At 41.1% G+C, this 24383-nt stretch overlaps 1 long non-coding RNA gene across 2 annotated transcripts; it reads right to left on the bottom strand.

Annotated features, from left to right (window-relative positions):
• Positions 1–1841: 1841 nt before the first annotated feature.
• Positions 1842–22747, bottom strand: LOC122235115. Of its 2 annotated transcripts, none has more exons than XR_006213245.1 (7): positions 22629–22747; positions 22332–22546; positions 18440–18531; positions 16148–16278; positions 14454–14530; positions 12742–12851; positions 1842–2122 (listed from the first exon to the last, which is right to left on the bottom strand). It is a non-coding gene; the product is annotated as an uncharacterized LOC122235115 (long non-coding RNA). The 2 variants fall into 2 exon arrangements; XR_006213244.1 differs by having other exon boundaries at positions 14243–14530.
• Positions 22748–24383: the final 1636 nt, after the last annotated feature.

Below are 24383 nucleotides of genomic sequence, written 5' to 3' on the forward strand. Positions count from 1 at the left end.
AAGTAATAAAGACATATATTGTGGGACTTTCAAATAAATCATGATACAAATTCACCTACAATCTCTAGGATGGTGTCACAAGCAGGCATAAATATTTCCTGGAAGGTAAGGAGTTTTGTCCTTAGTCTAGTTTTAGAACACTAGTAAGTTGTCATTGAGTAAGAACTTTGGGGTGGAAGAAGATGTATTTGAATGTCTTTCAAGTCTGAGGCAGGAGGTGGAGGTCAGAATTTATATTCTTGAAAGAAAGAGCTATCAGAAATAGTGGAACTGATCTCACAAAAGGGGTAATAACATTCCTGTTTTCTTACAAGATTCAAATCAAGTTCACTTCTGGGAAGATTGTCATCCACAATGAAGCCGTTAAATTCTTCCCGACTCCCCGGTGACTCTTGCCTATTATTGAAGTATTTGTTACAATATACGACATTTCTCTGCTCATATGTGTGTTTCTCCAGCTAGAGCAAAAGATTTTGTGTTTCACTCATCCTGTATTCCTAGTGCCTACATGTCATCAAGCCTAGGGTGGGTGCTGCATAGATACAGACTAAGGTTTGAAGAAAAGAAAGTAAGCTTACCGAGCATAACACAAAAGCAACTTTTGTGGAAATAAGGTATTCATATACTTTATTGTTGGCAGAATGAATGGAAATGAATGTAAAACCATATAAATGAATAACATACGGAGAAGTGAGGAGGCCCTTGGGATGTTGACAAGATAGCTTCATGTGAATAATGACAGAAAAGTTAAATGCTAGCACAGCCATATTGACCCAGAAACCGGAAACTACCATTATAGCACCTCACACAATACCTGGCACAGAGCAGGCAATCAACTGGTCAGTCAGTCCACCAGTTTGCCAAAATTTAGGATAGAAAAGGCCACAAACATTGAAATCAATATGCCTTAAGTTCTCTAAGGAGAACTTTTCAGCCATTCACCTTTTCTTTGTTAGGGTAAGTTCTTATGGAGACCATCAATAGAAATATACAACCAAAAGATATTTTTATTTCACCTTAGTTATCTTACTCATGGCCCCAGCTGGTTCTCTCATAGATGGGAGTGGCTAGGGAAGGACAGTTTCTAGTAGCACAATTCATCCCTGATGCCTTTGCAATAGTTATTCCAATTCTCACTCCAATTTTCAAAAGGTTTGTAGAAAGTCTCAGGTCGACATTATTTCTTCTGTTGAACTATTTTGTTGGGTAGAATTTATTTTGTATAGAATTATTTAAGATGACTTCTTGACTCTGGCTTTTGTCCTATGGGATTTTTACAACCTGATTTTCTGCTGATACAAATGGCTTTTGATCCTTAAAAGGGCAGGGCTGTATTTCCCTTCAAACACTTTTAAATCAGTAAAGAGAATTAGTTTTTTGTAACAGTGAGGAAGGACATTTTACTCCTAGAACTTAAGAAATACGAACCCTGAGGGCCACCTGGGTAGCTCAGCAGTTAAGCATCTGACTCTTGATTTCAGCTCAGGTCATGATCTCATGGTTTGTGGGTTAGAGGCCTGCATCGGGCTGTGTGCTGGCAGCATGGAGCCTGCTTGGGATTCTCTCTCTGTTCCTATCTCTCTACCCCTACCCCGCTCATGCCTTCCCTCTCTCTCTCAAAATAAATAAATAAACATTTTATTTTAAAGTTAAAAAAAAAAAAAGAAATAAGAGGCTTGATAACCAGATACTGGAAACCTACTGAAGTTTTTTATTCCAGTATCCAGACAGCTGGCATAAAATAAAACAGCCTGGGGGTGGGGGGATCTGAAAATCAAACAATAAAAGTGGCAACAAGACGTAATATTTTGTACAAGATATTCTACAAATGTCCACAAGTGTCATCTTTTTCAATTTAATCCTGAAATGAGTAGGAAATAAACCACTGTGGGATTTGAGGTTTAGCTTAAGATATGGGTGTGGTCATTGTAATTGGGGCAAAGGAGCATGAAGTAACCCTGGAATCATTGTAGACGAGTTAATAGCATAGGGTAGAGAAAGTTGCAATTAGCAGGAAGGACTAATGTCCTTCAACCTTCATTAATAAACAGGAAGTGGGCATTTCACAGCAAATTCCAGAACTCTTCACTCTGATCAAAAGTCAGCTCAGTATGGGGGATTCCTATAGGAAAGAGTAAAATAAGGAATAAGTGTAAGTTTTGTTCTTTTGTTACTTTGCTATTGCAAGAAAAAGGAAAAGAGGAAGATAAAACATTGTAAGAAAACAAAATACACCCAACATTTTGGAGCAAGGTTTCAGGATCCATAGGAAATTGGAGTTTGGAACTTAGAGTTTGGAAAGTGGAGTTTGTTCAATAAAGATAAGCAATCTACTTTCTTTTATCTTACTTCTCAAAAAAAAAAAATGGAATTTTAGGCCCCAGAGAGGGAAATTTCAGCTGGAGCTGATGGTACTGAGTACAAATTATCCTCAAAGGAAAGTAAGTAGGAAGTTTTCTTAGAGGACAGGTTATTTCCAAAAAAGAAAAAAAAAAAAGGAAAAAGGAAAAGAAAGAAAAGAAAATGGATTGATTGCATTTGTTGATGTGTTTGATGCCAACACTGATATTATCTTCACTCCTGGCCACAAAAACTTTCCTATCAATTCCTTTAGTGTCTTGGTTCTTACCTGCTGTGGTTGCAGAAAGTATAAATGTACGTTTAAAAGAGATTAGGGTGAGAAGTCCCTTCCACAGCTCCATGACCAGAAAGAAAAGACCGGATAGACAACAGCTACAAGGTTACTCATGGTGGACTCATGCCCAAATCTAACCAGCCTGCGCTCAATTCATTCCTGGTTCTGCATTTGAAGATGGAGCATGTGGCCTGAATATCAACATGAACACCCAGGAAAGGGTAGCCTACGAGAGTCTAAGGAGTATTGATCAAGAGACCTCAGTTTCCTTCTCAACTGTACCACAAGTTGAAGTTAATATTGTCTCTGGGCTTCTATGTCATAATCTACAATGAAAAAAACAAAACAAAACAAGGAAATTAGTCAGGATTTGGCAAACTACAACTTGCCAGCCAAATCTGGCCCACCAGCTATTTCTGTAAATAAAGTTTTATTAAAACACAGCCATGCCTCTTTATTTACATATCAGCTATGGTTACTCCTCTGCTGCAGTGGCAGAATTGAGGATGTGCAACAGAGACTATATGGTTCAAAAATGAAAATATTTGCTTCTGGTCCTTTATAGACAAGGTTTGCTGAGCTAGTGCCAGAGAAAGCTAGGGTCTAAACTGATCCTCTAAAAGAGTGGGCATCAAAGTTTCCACCTTTGATTGCATATTGTGTAATGCATTCTTCCTAATCTAGAACACAACACATGAATCTACAGACAAAGCTATCTGTGTCAATTCTCAAATTCAAAATTCATTCACCTGAAAATACAGCAGTTGTTCATGCTTTTTATCATGTCAGGGTTTGTTATAAAGGGGGTGTAGTGGGGAAGAAAATTCCCTGAGTCTATTTTAAGTCTATTTCACTTTCATTATGAGACCACTGAGGCTTTTCCTGAGCAAGAGAGAGTGTGAAATAGAATAAGGCATCCACATCAATAGATTAAATTTATTGAAAGGATGAGTAATTGGAGTAATGTTACAGAATATCAAGCAGATTATTTAGATAGCACATGAGTTTCCAGTTTGATCGGGTCAATTTGCAGGCCATCAGAATGTACACAGAGAAATAGTGGGTTTGATCCAAAAGCCTTCTGCATTAAAATGTAGTAATTTGCTCTCTTTAGTTATTTAATCTCTTCCTCATGTTCAGAGGAAGAAAGGAAGCAGTGATGAGAGAGGGAAGTAATGAGATCATTCTGTAATTGCTTACTCAGATAGCAATAACAGAAACCTTTTCACACCTGCTTATATTCCAGATTGTATTTACAGCTTTTTCCTCCATACAAACTTCAAATCATGAATAGAGGGGTAAATCAGGAAAATCTTAGAGTGTGTGTAGGGAAGTGGTTGCCAAGTTAATCTGCGTATCAGAACCTCCAATGGAGCCGTGGCCCCAGATCTACTGAATCATGGTCTCTGGGGGGTAGGGACCAGGCAGTTATATCTTTAGCTGGGTGTTTAGGGGACTTGCTGTGCAGCCAGGTTTGGGAAGCTACTGTGAAGTCCCAGCCCTTCACTTTTCTGTACTGAGACTGAAATGACTTGTTGAAGATCACATCCCCCATCCATCCACCCCTTATCCCTGGTCCATCTCTCTCAGGAATTCCTAACTCTGGGTACCCACACGGCCCTACAGGGATCATCTGTGATGTGACCTCTGACCAGCCACATGGACCTCCATGCTCTTCTTCAATCATGCCACACACACCCCTGCCTCGGGGACGTGGAACTTTTTGTCTCCACTTTCTGGAATGTTCCTCCCCAATAGCCACATAAATCACTTCCCCCACATTATCCAAGTCTCTGTTCCAAAGTCACCTTAACAGCGAAGACTTCTTCAGCTTTACTTTTATTTTCTTCCTGGCACTTAACATTTATCTGGCACTTTGTATATTTATGTGTTTGTTTATTGTCCGTTTCCCACTTGATTCAATTAAAAGCTCTGTGTCAAAACAGAAAAGTCGCATTTTTTTTCCACTGCTGTATGCCCACCGTCTCTATCTGGCACATCATAGATTCTCAATAAACATTTGTAAATGAATGAATGAATATATAGTCACCTGGACTTCCAGTCAGGTATAATAATGGAAAGTGGAGGAGGGAAAGGGCTTTGAAATCAAACAGATTTGGTTTGAATCCTTCATGCATGCCTTTGAGTGACTGAGTCTTGCTGAGTCCTAGTTTCCTGTGTGTAAAGTTGGGGGCTGACATCGGGGACCACTGTGAGAATTCATGAAGCAGGCCTAATAACAACTCCCTGGAGAGTAAGGCTACAGAGGGCTCCAGTTTAGATTTTCCCACCGGGAATTCCAAGGGGCTGAGTATTTGATTGGATTCCCCAACTGGGCTGCAGAGGAGCCAAAGGATGCTTTCCTTTCTTAATCCTGAAGGAGTGGGGGGTTGTGTAACTCTCAGTTGGTGCCCTTTTGAACCACATTTCATCCAGATGTTGTGAAACAGGGAGCAAGAGGGAGCTTCCTCTGGCCAACACGCATCGGGCTGTGGGCTAAGCAGGACGTGCTGAGAGGACAAAGAGTGACTTGGAAGTTTGCATGGTCTCTTCCAAGCTTTTGCTCTCATGGGGCTGTCTGGGAATGGGCAAGTCAGCCCTGCGGAACTCCTAGGCCAAATCACCAACCAGTCCTCAGTGGCCATGGAGAAGGGCAATGTCTTGTGTCCAGTGTCTCTCGAGGTGAGATTTCAGGTTTATAGTGTCCAGAAGAGAGAAGGAGTAGAGAGAAGAGCACTGACAATCATGTTGAAAACCTATGTTCTGGATAACTGGCTAGTTACATTCACAGTCCAGCACAATTGTTTATAATTCTATTAATTTGTAAGTAGGAGTTTTGGCCTCATTTTCTAGATGAGGAAACAAGGCTTGGCAGAGTGTAGTTATTTACAGTATTATGTAGTTGTTCAGCACATGAGTTGCAAGCCTTGCCCTAAGACTTGATTCTTTTCTTTACAGAGTCTGTAACCTTAGGAGCCATACCTTAACTTGTGTAATATGTGTTCTAGTTTGTAAAATAATAATGATAATAATAATCGTAATATCTACTCATGGAACTGTTATTGAGATAAAATATATTGTTAAGAGTAAAACACTCACCACAGTGCCTTGCCCATAGTATGTGCTCAGCAAATGCCTGCCAATATTATTAATATTAGCCTAAGTAACCCCATCAGGGGCAGAGCTAAGATTCTGACATCAGTTGATCTAAGATGCTTCTCTACTATAGCATCATATTGGTTCCAGTGATTTGGACCAAAGTCTGAACATTATAGCCCAAATTCACACTGTTGAAGAGCTTGAGCTGCATGGCTTCTATAGCTCCTTTCCAAACATAAGATTCAGTAATTCCAGTGGAAGAGTTGAGCATTGCATTCTGAGAGTTCTCAAGAAAAGGAAGTCTGGAATCTTCCCTGGAATCCAATCCTCTTACGGCACCTCCCTTCTCTTCAGGATGCCGAGGACCTCTGGCCTCCATGGACTTCATCCTTCTGTACAATTGGTTCCCCTCACAATTAGTTCCTGGCACGGTTATCAAAGTGAGCTCTCTCCAAGGACATGGAACAGGATGAAAAACAAATCTTATATTGTAAACTCAAAGTGCAATCAGGACAGGCCCAGCAAAGGAGGAAGCTTACGCTGTGGGAATTGGGGGTCAACAATGAAAGACAGCCTGCTCCCTGCCTCCCCCAGGTGATCTGTGGGACGGGACATATGCCTGCTCATGCCCAAAATATGTCCATGGCAGAGCAATGCTTAAGGAACAGAATCTCTGAAGATTTCATCTAACCTTAGAATCCTTTTTCTGTCTTGTTCCAAATCATAGCAGGGAAGAAGACTGGCTCCTCATATCCAGAAAGTATCAGGTTTATCCCTTAAAATCCTTAGGGCAAGTGTGGTTTGCCTTCATCTCCTGACAGCATGGACAAGGAGAGGGAGCCAAAAGACACAACATTTCTCTTCCAATGAAAACTCAGCTTCAAAGAAGAAAGTGACCGCTGTTGAGGAGGTGAAGTCACAGCCTTGGCAAACCTTTGAAGCTGGAGGAGAAGATGTAAATTAAGTGCAGACAAGCAGGGTATAAAAATAAAATCCTTGAAGGATAAGCAAAACTCATCTGCAATTGGTGTGAATGTAAAGGAAGTTGGCCAAGGCAATGAGGAGATAAACAGGATTGCATGATGTAATCACACTAGGAAAAGGCAAATTAGATGAGAAATACAAGGGAAATACATGGAAGCTGCAAACTGTCTTTTATCGGAGAACTTGTAAGAATCAAACTGGAAGCAATGTCAATTTTCTCGATATTCAATTCATTATAAACCTGCCTGGGGGACAGGGAACATGATTTTGTTTTCTGTTTCTGCAATAGTGTTACTCTAGTATATGACAGGGCCATGGGGCTCTGTAATCTTTGTGTAAGGCTACATGCCAAGTGTCATTACGGAGTTCCTGGTTGTTGTTTTTTCTCATGTCTCCTATTAGCTATGTATTCATTTATATATTCATTCAATAAGCTGATTCTGTGCCTGCAATGTACAAGCACTCATCTACATAAGGAGTAAACAAATATGAGCATGACATTGTCCATACTCTTAAAGGCTCATAGATCCATAGAAAGACACATTTAAGTCAACAATTAGAAGTCAGTGTAAGGGGAATACTTTCGCACTGCTGGTGGGAATGCAAACTGGTGCAGCCACTCTGGAAAACAGTATGAAGGTTTCTCAAAAGGTTAAAAATAGAACTATCCAAGCCCCAGCAATCACACTACTAGGTATTTATCCAAAAGATACAAAAATGCTGATTTGAAGGGATACATGCACCCCAATGTTTATAGAAGTGCTATCAATAATAGACGAATTATGGAAAGACCCAAATGTCCACTGACTGATGAATGGATTAAAAAGATGTGATACACACACACACACACACACACACGCACTGGAATATTACTCGATGATTAAAAAGAATGAAATCTTGCCATTTAGAACAACATGGTTGGAACTAGAGTGTATTACACTAAGCGACAAGTCAGTCAGAGAATGGCAAATATCATATGATTTCACTCATATGTGGAATTTAAGAAACAAAACCGATAAATATAGTGGAAGGGAAGGAAAAATCAAATAAAAATAGGGAGGAAAATCATAAGAGACTCTTAGATACAGAGGATAAACAGGGGGATTGCTGGAGGGGAGGTGGGTGGGGGGAGGGGCGAGATGGGGGATGGGCATTAAGGAGGGCATGTGTTGGAATGAGCCCTGGGTGTTATATGTAAGTGATGAAGCACTGGGTCCTACTCCTGAAACCGTTACTACACTGTATGTTAATTAACCTGAATCTAATTAAATACAAATGTTTAAAAAGTCAGTGTAGCTGGTTTCTGATAGAAAGAAGCAAATGGGAGGCACCTGGGTGGCTCAGTCACGTAAGTGTCCGGCTCTTGGTTTCGGCTAGGGTCATGATCTCACGGTTCGTAGGGTCGAGCCCCACATCAGTCTCCACATTGGCAGCACTGAGCCTGCTTGGGATTCTCTCTCCCTGCCCCATCCCCACTCCCACTTTCTCCCTCTCTCTCCAAGTAAATAGGTAAATGTTAAAAAAAGAAAAAAGAAAGATGCAAATGGTTTCAGAGAGACAGGGTGTAGTAGGTCAGGGCACCCCCGAATTCACAGAAACCTAGAACCTCACTGTGTAATCTTATTTGGAACTAAGTTCTTGGCAGATGTAATTTGTTAAGTTTTGATGAGGTCATACTGGGTTAGGGTTGGCACTAAGCTCAATAACTAGCACCTTTATAAGAAGAGTAGAGCCCACAAAGACACACAGAAAAAAGGCTATGTGACTATGGAGTTGGAGGTTGGAGTGATACGCTGACAAGAATTGGTTAAGCCACCAGAAATGAGGAAGAGTCATGTTCTTCAGGGCCATTAGAGGGAGAATGGTCCTAAGGACACCTTAATTTCAGATATCTAGTCTCCAAAATTTTGATAGAAAAAAATCTATTGTTTTAAAGTCATTGGTTTGCGGCATTTTGTTATGGCATCCCTAAGAAACTAATATATAGGGGAAAGGCATCAAAGCCATAGTGGTGATAATTAAAGGCAATTGGTGTTTTTGGTGACATCATATAGATTTTAAAGTAGCTTTTGCTCTGGGAAACTACCTTCTTTGCTCTTGGATATATGAACCCATATCCAGGCTGGACCTTTCAGATACTCCCTTCTTGCAGTTTGGGTCTTTATGCTGACAGAAGCTTCCAGAAGAAACCGTCAGCGTTTGCTTCCTTCATTCCAGGACCTGCCTGGATTCTTGTGCTTCCTGAAGCCTAATTCTTTGGCATTTCCTTCCTCATTTGCTTTAGTTAACCAAAAGTAGTTATTGTTGCTTGCAACCAAGAACTCCAATAGAGGGCCCACGATTTTCCGTCTATTCTTTTACAGAGAACATGATAATCTTCTCTGTTTAACTTCATAATTTTTTTTCCCTTTTCTTTCTTTGTTCTTCTACTAAAAAGTTTGGGTTGTTTTTTGGTTACCTTTGGTCATGATGGGAGATTCTGTGGTGCTCTATCCCTGGCTAAAAGAATACCTTAATTCACGTCAGTCTCTCCATTTGGAATCTCCTCTCCTTTAAACAACCTCACATATCAAAAAAGAGCTATTTTATCAGACCTAGGATATGTGTTGAAGAATAGAAGAAATAAGAGTCATGGGAGTTTAGCTACACTGGGCTTTCAATGAGGCCCCACCAATGTATGTGGCCTACCTGCGGACCAACCACTGAAGCTTCCTAAACCACAGGTTTCCATAGTCAAATCTATCCCTGGATCATTATTGAAGCAAGGAGACATTATATGTAAAGCCCTCAGCCCAGTGCCTGGCATGTAGAAGTGCTAATGTCTTTCTCCTTTGCTTCTTTCTTCCAATCCTCACCCTTCAAAAGCTTCTCAGAGCCTATCCTTCTTCCTTTTCACCGGACCTATAGCTACAGAGTTGAGAATAACAAATAGATAAATGACAGATGTCTCTTCAGCCCCCCCCCCACCTTTGGCTTGCTAAGGTCTCCTGACTGGATGACACTGAACTCGGAGAACCCTTCCCCCAACCTCATGCATACAAGAAAAGAGATCATTTTTACTCAGTGAATTGTTTGACTGAATTGTCCATTCTCAAAGCATGTTTTGCATTTTGAGTTTAAGTGCATGTGTTTCTTCCTCTAAGGTGTATGAATTTATTTACAGGGGAAAAAAATACCTCAATGATTAAATGTGCATCCTTATCTTTCGAAATATGCCTAAACATTTTACTTGAACCTGCAAGAAATTCTTGGATATATTTTCATTTGGGAGACTGGAGGATTCATTTCAATAGCCTTCCAACTGCTTAATCTTGTGAAGCAATTGATATTGTTACCCCTCCAAACATCTCTCTTAATTGCACAGGAGAGAAACTGACTCGTCATGCACACAATTTGATGTTTCATTGACATCTTTCTTTCCAAACAAGCAGAACAGAGTTATCAACACTTGGTTGGACCAAGCTATTAAAACATCTACCTGGATACTTTTTTCCAGTGTTTCTTACCGGATAAAGAGTTTACCTCATCACTATCTTTGGCAAATTTCTAGAATTTTGCTAGAAACTGACTAGGTTAGGAGCTTGTTTTTGGTGTTCTTCTCTCAAAGCTCCAATCACGCCCTATACTATCTCTAGGGGAGCTATTATCATGTTGTCCCATGACAAGGATTACCATATAAAATTTCATTATTCAATCCAGGACACTCTTTAAAAAATTTTTTTTAATGTTTTTATTTATTTTTGAGAGAGAGAGAGAGAGAGAGAGAGAGACAGAGCGTGAGTGAGGGAGGGGCAGAGAGAGAGAGAGGAAGACACAGAATCCTAAGCAGGCTCCAGGCTCCCAGCCATCAGTACAGAGCCTGACGCAGGGCTCGAACCCATGAACTGTGAGATCATGACCTGAGCTGAAGTCGGACGCTTAACCGAGTGAGCCACCCAGGCGCCCCCAAACCAGGACACTGTTGATAGTGTGAGGGAGCATAGTTAATAATTAAGCAAGGATAAATGAAATTAACAAGACTATTCTAAGGAGAGCTAGGCCACTTTAATTCTAACAACTTACTTGTCTGTTTCCTCCTCTAGACATCCAGCTCCCTGCCATGTGTAATTTGTTCTCTGCTCTAACCTTAGCACCTACCATAGCCCCTGACACAGGAAAGGCTCTCCACTTCCGTCGTGGTCTTGTGTCATAGCAAGGGCATAAATAAAGTGATCTCCTTCAATCCTATAACCCTTTAGTTATAACTAATTTTTAGTATATATTAGTATTACCTAGTATAGCGATTGTCCAACCCTCCTCTCTTTTGCCTGGTTACTGCTTGTCTATCGAGACACCTGAACTCAATTGCATTAGAGGACATTTGTGTTCCTATAGCTTGCTGTATTGATACCTTTGCATTGGCTATGCTCTATTATGGTTGCTGGTTATAAGATGTTGGCCCTTGAAGCTATGAGTTGTCTGGATTCTCTTTTATCACTACACTAGCATTTAGCACAGAGCCTGTCACAGAGTAAAGAAATAACACATGCTGGTTGAATGAATTGATGGATAGATTCACGAGTGGAAAAATGAAATATCCAGATTGAGAATGAGAAAATCCCATATGCCAACTTGCCTTTTGGTTTCCTTGATATTAATTATCTAGGTACTTGGCAAAATAGAAATAGCTAGCATCAGGGACCCACAGATTAATATCAACTTAGAGGTAATTCTAGACATTAGTAAGATAGAAAAGTATTCTAGTATATTATAAAAGACAAAATCTGACACTAGGGTCACCAATGGCATGATGTATTTAAAAGTGAGCATAAGGCTAGTGTTCATGTAAAAATCATTCTATGATATTTGTTGCTGGTTAACACTTTTATTCAGTCTCATGGGAGAACAAAGAGAGTGATTAAGAGCCAAGAAAATACAATTCATGAGAAAAGGTTAGAGGAATTGGAATTATTTAGCCCAGAGAAAAAAGTACATGTAGTCATTCAGTGAAACCTCATTATCCAATATCAATTTATTCAAACGAGGGCATAACTTAAACTGACAGCTATATTTCCAATGAACAAATGACCTGCTTTTCTTTAAAAAAGGGAAAAATGATAATCAGAAACCATTTAACTCAAATATCATTTTTTTTTCTTTCTGACCTCTTCTATTTTAGATTATCAAGGATTTATTTCATATGAAAACTTCGGGTCACATTCTGCATGGCACTAGAGATAGCATTTTAGCATATATGACTAAAGGGGATTATGTCCCACTCATTGCCGGTCCTTAATTTCCTAGTCTTTAAAATGAGGGTGTTTGTTCATTCAATATATGTTTATAGGGGACCTATTGCATACTAGGCTCTGTGCTAAGTACTAGGACTACAGAAGTTATAACAGGCAGACTGTTTGCATTATTGCAAGAGATTTCCATTTAAATCCCTCCCCTACCATGCTTAAAGATGTCTGCCAATCCATTAGAAAGTCATATCCCTAGGTTAAGACACCTCCAGAGTGCACACATTCAGGTGTTGGGAAAAGGGAGGCAGAAATTTAAGCTATTATCTATTATCTATCTAAATATTATCTATTTCTTTTCCTCTAGTTACTTTTCAGATGGGCACCTGTCCAAAAAGAATGGACTCCTGAATAAATGAGTTTTGAAAGATTAAAAAAGGAAGGATATTTTAAAAATTGAGGACAAGAAAATCTTAGAACTTGGAAGAACCTAATGGGTAGCTGAGAAATATGAAGTTCATAAAGATCAAGTGGCATGCTTACGTTAACGTGGCAAATTAGTAGTAAAATGAAGATTACAATTAAAGTCTCCCAGTTATCTTGGAGCTCTGCTATCTAGTGCTCTCTCCCTCATCCCTACTAGTAATCGCATTCAGTTACTAATAACAACTACGGTTGCTAATAACAGAGTCCAGTATAATGGCACAAACACATAAAGGCTTATCCACTCACATAACATCCAGAGATAGACAGACCATGGCTGCTCTCAGGGACCCAGACTCCTTCTGTTATGGCACTTACCCTTTCTGGTATGTAGCTACATCCTTCATGGTCACAATATCGCTGCTAGGGCTCCGGCTATCACATAGTCTTTAATTAGGTACGTTGCTGCCTGGCAGATACCCAATTTTCTATAACAAGGTGGAAGAAAATGAATATTGGGTAGGAAATGCGTAATATATACTACATGATTGTTAGGAGACAATTTCCCATGGGTCTCTTGTGTTTTTACGCATGTTGCAAGCAGAGACACTCCCTCCCTTGTTCAAGGATGTTTGTTTAGCCAACAACTTAGGAAACTATAGATAGTGTCTTCCTCCAGAGCAGAATGTAGGTTTGTTTACTGTCCACTATGATAGAGTTAAAGTCTCTCTGTAGAGCACAGGTTAGGTGTGCTTACTGCCCATTATAAATGATTCTAATTCCCTAAACTCAGTATTCCTCCCCTGTCACACTGCCTACTGTATGTGCGGGCATCACATGGCTCTGATGGTGGCACCCTTTGGGAATTAAGACTCAGGGAAGTGGCTTAAGAAAATATTACTCGAATTACTCTAGTTACTATTATTGCTATAAGTAGTTAACTGTCCTCTGTCTCTGACCCAGGAGTCGCCTGTCTTCTGCCCGCATCCATGAAACTGTGGCAGGCTAACTTGTTAGTTTGCAAGTACAGTAAAATCTCAGGCCCTTCACTCTTCTTGATAATCACCCATAACTTGCTTTGTATGATGTATTATCTAAGGGGCCTAACTCCCAGATGTCTCAAAGAGAGCAGGTGATCAATACATACTTAAATAAAGGAATGAATAAGTGAGAGAAAGCCCCCAAAGGACATTTTAATATATCAGGTCATTTGATCTAAAGGTCCTGGTATTACCACTTAGAAGCCTTATGACCTTCAGCAAAGTCACTTACCCTCCCTTTCCTCAGCTTCATAAACCCGTGGTCTGCATTTACTCCCAACACTTGCTCAACCTTCATTTACTCCCTAACCCACTACTGCTTTTTGGCTCTGGGCCTCATCGCTTCACAAAACTTCTCTTCCAGGGGCTCTATGACCTACTAACTGCTCTAGCCAGCTGACCCTTTTCACTCCTTATCTTATTCCCTGCTGCTCCGATGACATTTAACTCCTTCAAATTCTTTCTTCCCTTGTCTTTAGTGAAAGCTTTCTCTCCAGGTTTCCCTCAAACCTCCGGGAAGCTATTTCTCTGTCTCCTCATCCTTTCTTCACCCTGAAATATCTGCATGCCGTAAGTTTCTATCCTATAGCTAGCTTTCTTTCACTCTGTAGAATGAAGTCTCTCCCCGCCTGCCACCTGTTTTTGTTTTTGTTTTTGTTTTTTATAAAAACCATCTCTAATCACCACTTGGGTGCTGAAAACTTTCCAATCTCTATGTCTAGATTGCTCTCCTAAGCACTAGTTTGCTTAAGCACTGTATTTTTAACTCCCCATTCACTCTTTCTCCCTGGATGTCCTATGAGAACTTCAAATGAAAACACATTCAAAGACAAACTTACTTATTTTCCCCCTTTGTCAAACCTGGTGGACCTGAAATCCCTCTCTTGCTTAAAGGTATCAACATCCGTGATATTTTTTCATGTCAGAATCCTTAGCAACTCTTTGGTCAACATTCCTATCCTTCTCATGATTTTCTCATGAATGACTCTCAGAACCCTTGTCTTCCTTTTCCACGGCATCGACATTAATTTGGGCCTTCATTATCGCTACCTTTGGCTCAACCTTCAAGCTGCGTCTCCAGAATCTTCCCCGTGGATCTTAATTCCCAACTACCCATTGGAACGAACCTACAGAACAAAAAAATCTCATTATGCTGCCGCCCTGATTAAAATTCTTTGTTGGCTTTACTTGGTCGGAACAAGAAAAGTGCAGACGGTTTAGATGAAGTACAAGTCCTCTGCACTGTGTCTGTGGCTTGCCTCTCCAGCTTCGTGTCCCATTCCTTTTCATTCCACAGAGTTTGCCTCAGACATAAGGAAATTGTGGACCACTCACAATTTCCAGCATGTGCCCTGCTAACTCAGATCTGCATCTCCAGAGACTGATTCTTCTTCCTATTATTCAACCGTCCTCCAAACCCACAGAATCTTGTGTTCTCCAAAACCTAACTCAACTTGCTCTAGCTCTGGGAGGTTTACCCGGAACTGTCAGACCCTTACTTTGGAAGTGGTTAGTCACTCCATGCCTTGTGCTTCTTTGTTACCTTGAAGAATCTTCTAGCATTTATCATGTCACACTGTTCCTACCTGTTTACAGTCCTGAGTCTACCAATAAAACATTTCTTATTTATCTTTATATGTGCAACATAGAGCACAGATCCAGGCACACAAAAGAGATTCAATGAAGGTATTTTAGGTGGTAATAAAGCTGGAGAGTTTGAGTCAGATCAACAAAAATCAGTTACTCAAGTAGAATAAAGGAAGACAGGACAAAATTTACCTTCTTCAGAGTTTGCCTCAAAAAAACCCTGGAATGTTCTTGGGCAATATTCACCCTCCTGGGCCCCAAAATAAGAAATCAAGTTCACCAAGGAGGAATGAGTTGGGAATTGTACACAAGCAGAGGGTCCACCTCCCAGTCAGTCCCAAGATAAGTCAATAGGGGAAAGGGCAGCCACGAGGCAATGGTTTGTCTTGAACAGCACACATAAAGAACAGTTTGTGCACATTGGGAAACTTCCCAGCTCGGAAGCACAATCTGGCTTAGACGAGGCTGCATGTGAAGAGTAGGAGAGAGAGGATGAGGGCCCAGAAGGCTAGGACGGAGGTTCCATTCCAAAACCTGCTCCTTGGGTCCTCGGACAGCTCCCACACCCCTCTGAGCCTCAGCTTCCCCATATGTAAAATGGGAATGACAATTATACCGAGTGCATGCGTTTGTTAAGAGGATTGAAAAAGAAAGTAAGACATGGAATGCTTTCAAAGTGCCCAGAACAGGGTGAGTGTTAACTACCGTTGATGGTGAAGGCAGAATTAATAACCAGCCTTCTCTAAGCATCACGTCCTTCACTTATAAAATGGAGTTTCTCTCCCTGCGTTGTGTGAAGATTAAATAAGCAGCACATGTAAAAGCACTTCCTAAATTTAAAGCATCATTCAATTGAGAAAGTATTATTGATGCTATTATCATGAGAAATTAAGGGTCGAAAGCTAGCCAAGAGAGGCCAAAGTACTCGTGTGGGTTTAGCTCAGAAGAAAAGAGTGGTACCTTTGTGTAGGAGCAGCCTGAAAACAAAATACACACTGGAGAAGTAAGTACTATTGTTATTTATTTAGTATATTCTAAGGGGCCTTTGTACTTTTTATTAATGTGTTTAGTGATTTCTCCCAACAATACATTTTTCAGTTGGTATTACGGTCCTTGTTTTAGACTAACTGGTAGACAGAATATTACCTGTGACTTACCAAATGTTCAAGGGGGACTCGACCTTGTTCCAATTATTCTGTAAGAGTTGTTCTCCAGAACTAACTGTGACTACAATTGCTGTTTACGTGGTTCGAGTACCTCTCTCCTCTTACAAAATGCAGGAGGATTCCTTTAATTGCAAGAGTTAATTTTAAGTGGCCACAATTTTAAATGACCATTATACACCATGTGTAATGAAAATCCTAAGCAGTCACAGTAATATTAAATAATTACTGTAGTATTAATTGCCAAAAAAAAAAATTACATAGAGAACGACTCACGTGTGTGATGTGCTATAGCTCTGCTGATAGTTTCAGGCCCTCTCTTATTGGGATCAGTGGCCCCCCTAGCTAAATATGACTAAGGGAAGTGTCCCCATCTTTACTCCATTTCAACCCCTCTGCTCCTTCCTTACGCACATCCTGTAACGTCCACTCCTATCTTTCAGGCTGCACAAAATTTGTATTTTGGATTGCCTACACACACATGGCTGCATCCTGTATTAGCATTTTGACACTAACTACAACGAGCCCAGTCTTTCTGTGGCCACTTTCTCGAGAGTTTACACTGTAGGTGCGGTCTTCACCAAGTTGACTGCAAATACCCACCTGCCTCCTGATATTTCTGCTTGCATGTTCCGCAGGCAACTTAAATTTCACAAGTCTGAATGTCAGCTCATTTTCTTCTTCCCAATGCAGATTCTCTGACTATGTCTTATAACAGCAGATAAAAACCTCATACCCTGGGTAGCACAGACTCCAAATATAGACTGTTTAACTTCTGGCTCCAGTAGTAACTTGCTCTGTCACTTGTGATAAACTATTAACCCTTCTGTGCCTCACTTTCCTCATCTCACATTTATGAGTTAACTCATAGAGTTTTTACAAAGATCAAATAACTTAACATGTAAAACACTTATAACAGTCCTTGGTTCATGGCAATTGCTCTATATACAAGTAGCAACTTAACATGTGAAATTACCGTGGAAGTCCTCCCTACTTGGCCATACCCAGTCCATCACTTGCTAACTCAGTCTCACAACTATATCCATGTCAGCTACCTTTCATTAGCTTTGCTTAAGTCCCATCATCTTTCATCTGAGCCAGTATAACAGGCTCTTAATGGTCCAACCCATTTGTTCATCCATCAGGCAATGAATATATATGTAGTCCTTGTTTTGGAGCTGGCATTGTGCTAGAGAGTGGGAAGAATAATGGATCAGAAAGGCATAACCTCCTCCTTCTGGTTTTGCCTTCTATAAACCAGAGCAATCCGACAATTTGTTATTGTGCTTTGGTCCCCCACCACCCGTCTTCCTGTCAAAGTCAAAACTTCCAACATGCCATCATCTGTCCCTATTTACCATCCTATTCTGCCTACTCCTCATTCCTTGCTTGAACTTCAGCTGTAAGCACTGAACTCTATTTCTTACAGAAGATGTCATGTTCCTTCTTTCCTCTGGACCCTTGCACCTGCCATTCCCTCTGACCCCTCCGACTTCACACTGTTCATAGCCTTTCCCATAGCTAATTCCTATGGGCTGTTCCATGTCCAGGAGGAAGTTTTCCCTGATCCCCAGATCTGTATTCCCATAGCACATAAAACTGACTCCTATCATGACACAAATTAAGTGGCTTATAAATTCTGGTTTGCTCATCTTCTGTGACTATTTTGGGTATATCTGTTAAGGAAACCTAACTGATTTGACAAATAAACTGAGACTTCAGTGGCTTATAGTCTTACTTATAATGAAAGTGTATTTTCTGCTGATGTTAGGAGGTAGATGCAGGCGTTAGTTGTCAGCAGTTAGCTTTCCACATGTGATTCAGGGAATCATGGTCCCCAAGTCCTCCAGGGGAGTGTGTTCAACCAGCAAATGAGAGAGAGTGGAGAAGACACTATGCTCCGTAGGCAGTTGGCCCTAGAAGTCATACTCATCCCTTCCATTCATTCTATTGGCAAGAATTCATTCTGAGACTGAGGAAAGGCTCTGCCAGGACAGCCCCTATCCACCAACAACCCCCATCTCCAGAAGGGAAGCGTATATTTCTGATGGACAGCCAGGCATCTCTGCTAAAGTTGGTAAGTTCCACAAATCCAGAATTATGCCTTGTTTATGTTATTGTTTACTTTCTCTGCCTAAAATAGTGCATAACACAGAGGGGGTCTCAATAAATGTGTGTGAAATGGAGCAATATTTTACTTCTTTGGCTCTGTCTTGCCCTATTCCTAATTAGATGGGTATGTGGAGATTGCCTAGACCCCAAAGAAATTTTATAATGAGATGTTACCTTTTTAAACCATATAACAGCATCTTCCAAGTCCCGTGACATGTCAGTTTCCCTCTGCCTCCCTGCCATAAGCATTTGTGGATCACTCCAGGCTATAACAAAAGAGGGGCCATCATGTTCCCTCTCGTTGGTGGTTTAGAGGATGCTTCTTCCCTGGGAAAAATACTGGATTTTCTATTTCCTGAGAGTCACCACCAAAGATCTTTCCCACAGACTGCAGGTTTCTGGAGTGGAGGGAAGGGGTACCTCACCAATTAGTATTTCATTGCAATTCTAGGAGGACTTCATTAGAACTTGAAGGGAGCTCAAAGGGATACTCAAAGACCCTCTGGTCTATGGATGGCAAATCCTTTTCATATTATAATACCAACCTCTTAATACACCTACAATAACTATCACTGATCATCCACACTCCCCTACCAAGCCTGTCTGTGGCTTCAGAATGTTTGGTTCCACTCCACCTTCTTTTCTTGAAGGTTAAAGAAATTGAAGGGAAAAGAGGTGAAGGGACTTTATAAAGATCACATAGAGGAAGTTGGTAGGAGAGCTAAAACCAAAATTTAAGGATTTAAAAAAGCACAAGGTCAGTGCTTTTTTAAAAATTCTTACCACTTAGAAACAGAACATCTAAAGCAAAAGGAGCCACTCCGGAAGCCTTGAAGTGGGTTGGGTGAATGGATGTGGCCAAGTGCCTGAAGACAAATTTTGTGTCTCATAATTTGACCAAGGGCATGCTCTGGGATTTAAGAAGGTCTTGAATTTTGGATTTACAACATGCTCATTCATTTCCCCATGGCACCAGATTGCCATGGAATGTGGTTAAGATCCTGAGCCCCAGAAACAGGCAGGTAGGTATTTCAGAGTCTAATCAGACATTGAGTGGCTGGGTGACCTTGGCAGGTTGGCACCCTATCCCAAGCCTCAGTTGTTTTCTCTGCATGATAGAGAATAGAGCCTTTGAGGTAAGATTAGACAACTCATGTAAAGTGTCAAACTCAGTACATGGTGGGTGGGGTGTTATAGCTATTGCCTTTATGCCCCACCTGGGGTATCTACACATTGTCAGAAAAAAAAAAAAGTTGTATTATCAGCTTAAGATGATGAGAAGAGTACCTCTAGGGTCTCCAGCAACTTAACTCTAATCCTGCCTATTCTGCTGTCAATTGTTTTGATCTTGCCGAGTCACTTTGCTCTCTGGTCCTGAGTTTTCTCACCTATCAAGTGGAAAGATTGGAGAAAATTCTCAAAGTTCTCTTTCATCTCTGAACTCCTATGATTCTATGTCCTCTTGCTATCAGAGTCCCCCAGAATTACGTTCCTTGAGCAGTTCTCCTCCGTTGAGAAAACATTATGAGGGCTACTGCCCAGGTTTATTTTGGGTGCATGGCCAGTCACCCTTGCACTTGGCATTTGAGATGAATCTCCATGAGCAAAGTGTGCTCCAAGTATGACTTCAGCTTGCTGGCCCAACAAAGCCGCTGGATACTGCCAACAGGAATGGAGAACTGTTCCAGCCATGAGACAACTGTTTTGTTATAATTCATGGACTTAGGGATGAGGGGCGTGTCCCTGAGACGTATCCTTGTGCCCACCCCAGGGAGGTCATCCTAGGTAAAGGCACTCTAAAGAGAAACATTGTGAGAAATACGTGGCAGAACCGTAGTCTCCAACTCCAGGCAAATCACCACCACAAACAGGGTGAAGAAGTAGCAAAGTACCGTTAGATGTGTAATGGAAGGTAAATACTTTTGTCATTCCTTTCTGTATCACAAATCACTCTGTGCCAAGAATGGTTCCTGGGTGCTGAACATACAGGCATGACAAAGATACAAAAATGGAGTCCCTGTTTTTAAGATCACAGTTCACTAGGGCAGGTATACCAGTAACTAAGAGGATCTTATCACTACAATACACAGTCACCTGCAGATCAAAATTATAATTTTAGCAAAAAGAATTGGTGCCTACTTCAGATTATAGATGGGAACAATAAATTGTCCAGAATCGGTAAGCAGGGCCTCTCTTAGAGGGACAAAATTCAGGGGTACCTGGGCGGATCAGTGGGTTAAGCATCTGACTTCAGCTCAGGTCATGATCTCACGGTCCATGAGTTTGAGCATCGGGCTCTATGCTGACAGCTCAGAGCCTGGAGCCTGCTTCGGATTCTGTGTCTCCCTCTATCTCTGCCCCTCCCCGGCTCGCACTCTGTGTGTCTCTCTCTCAAAAATAAATGTAAAAAAAATTTCTTTTTAATTTTTTAAACATAAAAAAAAGAAGAACAAAATTCAAATCACATTCACCTTGCCAGTGGCAACTTCCCCTCAAAGACAGATACAGGAGCCTAAGGTCTGGCTGTATTGAAAGCAAAGAGAGATAAGACCTAGAAGAGGGAGAATCACCAAGGGATAAGGAATTGTGTTGTTTCTGATTTGGTGGTGTGGAAGTTGCTAGAAACACTCCTTACTCAGGTGCCGAGATTAGTCTATGCTCCTAGCTGTGTGTGAAAACTGACAGACCTAACTGCTAGAGCTGTATTACTTTTAGCTCTAACCTAGTGGGTATTTCCCTCCTAGACTGTAGTTCCTTGGGGCTTTCTGGATCTACTTTTTTTTTTTTATTTCTGGACCTACCTATGCACTGTGCATAGCTGTAAAAGCCAGGGAAGCTTCTTATCTCATCTTAAGTCACCTAAGCCATGCTGGAGTAATAATAAACACTAATATCTCAGGGACTTAACACAAGTTTCTCACCCACATCACAGCCCAATGGGAGTTGGGTTCCTCTCCATCATCCTGAAATTCTGCTCCTGGAACTCATGTCCTTCTACATTGCCTTGGAAAGGAAGAGAGAGCTGGAGGGTCAAGGTTTTAGAGGCCCTACCTGGAGTGGCTTACGTCACTTCCATGTACATTTATTGCCCAAAACTCAATCATATGACCCCATATACAGTGGAGGTTGGAACTTGTCTTCTGACATTCCCAAGAGGAGAAAACGGTGTGGGGGAACACATGGCATCTGTTCTCGCTATACTCCTCTGTCATATATGCTTCCCCCAAACGTTTCTCTAATCGTTTGTTACAATGTCCCAAGCCCTCTATGTTTTCTGCAGATGAGACTTGAATATGTGTGCTTCTGTTCTGATTTGAAACAGTCCATCATTACTACAGTCTCCTTGGGTATTGTTCTGCCACTTCTCCAGCCTCCACTGCCTTATGTCGCTGTTCAGCCAGAGCTTCTCTATAGGACACCAAGTTGTTATAATGTCTGTGGTGGCCATTGGAGCTGTGGTCTTCCCTGCAACTAGATTTTTGACATAAGCTTCCAAGGCCAACTCCTGTTTATCCACCAGCATCTCTATGCCATAGAGAGCACATTGAAGTAAGACCAAACCAGTAAGACCCACCTTCTACCTCAAGGCACTTAGGGTCACCTGGAGACCCCAAAGTTCACAGCAAGGAAAGCAAGGGAAACTTGGGCAGGTCTGTACTGTTGATTATCCAGCTATTATACAGGTGAAGGGTATAGGAGGCCTCCAATTTTATACATTATTGATATAGAAAGGTGTGCATTCATTGTACCACAGTCTTTACAGGGAAAAACGCCAGCTATAGTAATAGGAGCCCATTAGATGATACTGTAATGTAGGAAGGAGATGTTTTCATGAAGGCAACAATATATGAAGTTGAAATTTTAATAAAGAGTAAGATTTTGCCAAGTTGCTTCAGGAAAAGGGGAAGGGAGAAAGTATAGTCCAGGCAAAGGAATAGCTTTTATCATGGAATTATGAAAACAGATTCCTTACCCCTCAGGAATAATCTGAGGGTCAAAAGCTAAACTGTTTACCCCAACAGAATTTGATGACCTTCACAGTGGCTTATTGGAACTTCAGACTCACCAGTTCTTGAGGCACCCTTGCAAAGTGGCCATCAGTGGTCTGAAGGAAAAGGCAGAGCAGAGGAGGTGGGGATACTGACCATAAGCTGATTTGACCTCCAAAAGGTCTGACGGTGGTCTTGTGTTGAGTCACTAGAACAAGCTTGTTCTAGAGCATCCATGAAGAGCCATAAGGAGAGCTGTTCCTCTCTCGGTGGGACAAGGTGGACACAGAGTCTTCTCCAATCATAGAAGAAAGAAAAGACTTTTGGGCAGTGATTCAGAACAATCATAAAGAGGAAGAAGAAGAAAATGATACCTGTTCTTCACATGCCTTTCAGAATGGGATTTTTGTTGACTCTTCTTTCAAGTAACATGAAGCAAGGGCACCATCTTTCACTGAACACAGCACTTCATGGGTTGACCCTCGCAACAACTCTCAAAGTAGGCACCAAGCTCTCTATCCTATTGATAAGGTAACTGGGACTCTGAACGCATAAAGTACTTGTCTATGATCTCACAGTTTTTCTGAGGTAAGCCAGGATCACACCCGTGATGCCTTGAGTCCAAAGCCCAGACTGTGTTCACTAAGTGGCCAGAATGAGCTACTGTACATTCTGAGAGGCTGACAACGACCGAGAATGAAAATGGGTCTCCTTGGCAGGTTTTCTGTTGCCTTAAAAGGAAGATATGGGAGAAGGATAGTTAAGGTATCAGAGAGTTAATCTAAAGTCAGGATTTCCTTCCCTGTCAGGAAGGGACCAGGGAGCATCCTCCAGCTTTTTCTCTAGAACATATTCTAATGAACTTTCTTTCTACTTGGCTTCTAGTCTTATTTTAATTTCTGGGTGCAGTGGCTTTTCATTCTGAGCACATGGCATCATTCCAGCCTTCAGGTCACCCATTTGCCCCAGCAGAGTATCTTGAGAGCTTAAACATTCAATGTGGCAGAGGAAAGGTTAGCACCAATTTCCTTTGATACCAGAAGAATTTGCTTCCCAGATACTGAACAGGAAAGTTCATCGCATTCATATGGCAGCTTACTTGTTCCTCTTGCAAAATGGAACAAGACATAGTATTTAGTTACCAGCTGATTTCTTCTGTAAATGCATGAACACTTTGTGAATTTGACTAAACTAACATTTATTGTGAGTCCACTGTGCAATAACCATTGTGCAATATGAGGAAATACAAAAATTAATAAAACAAAGTCTTTGCACTCAAAGCTGCACAGTTTGGTTGGGTAAAGTCTGTAAGTAAGTGAATAGCAGTGAGTTCGCTTTACAGGTCATTGGGGGACTATCAGTAAGTCCTAAATTGGCTGATTGCTAAAGTAATGGAGTCTTTTTTAGGTATAGCTATTTCGTACCCATCGAGTGTGACTTTGGTGGCTACAGAGAGACGTGCCTTGTGTTAGTTTTGCTACTGCCATTGCTCTTTTCTGAGAACAGAATGGCACATAACCATCGATAATGCCAGAATTTGTTGGGTACTTGTTACAAACCAGGTGTTAGAACTGTGTCTAATAGCGAGTAAACACTCATTTGATGCCATTATTATTATAGAACTTTAGTTATTACCCCAATTTTCTGGTAAAGAAACTGAGCCCAGAGTGTTAATTGATTTGCCCGAATCACACAAGGAGATCTGCGAATCCATCTGATTATTCCTAAGCTTGTTTTTAAGCTTTATTAAGGCTGATCCAGGGATAGTTTAGCACCCGCTTAAGTATGATATTTCTGAGCTCTGTAGCAAAATCCCTGTGTTTTCAACAAAGTCTCTATACTCCGGCTGACACGAACTCCACCAATTCCTCAGCTCTACGTGAGCTCTGGCAGTTTTTCAACTTAGGGTTGCCTGATAATTCTTCTTTCCACAAGTTGCTCTTTGCTCAACCTCATGGAGTTTCATCCCCTGCATAGAGAAATTCCTATTCACGGTGTCAAAGAGGACTCTGTGCAGATTTCTGAAGCACTTAGTCTTCTCCAGTACTTTCCCCCAGCAAATCCCAGCTACCTTTACTTCTTCCCCAAATGATCTCTTCCTTGTAACTCAGGAGACTTCCAGGCTGTTT

Source organism: Panthera tigris, chromosome F2, assembly GCF_018350195.1.
Source record: "Panthera tigris isolate Pti1 chromosome F2, P.tigris_Pti1_mat1.1, whole genome shotgun sequence".
NCBI classification, from domain to species: domain Eukaryota; kingdom Metazoa; phylum Chordata; class Mammalia; order Carnivora; family Felidae; genus Panthera; species Panthera tigris.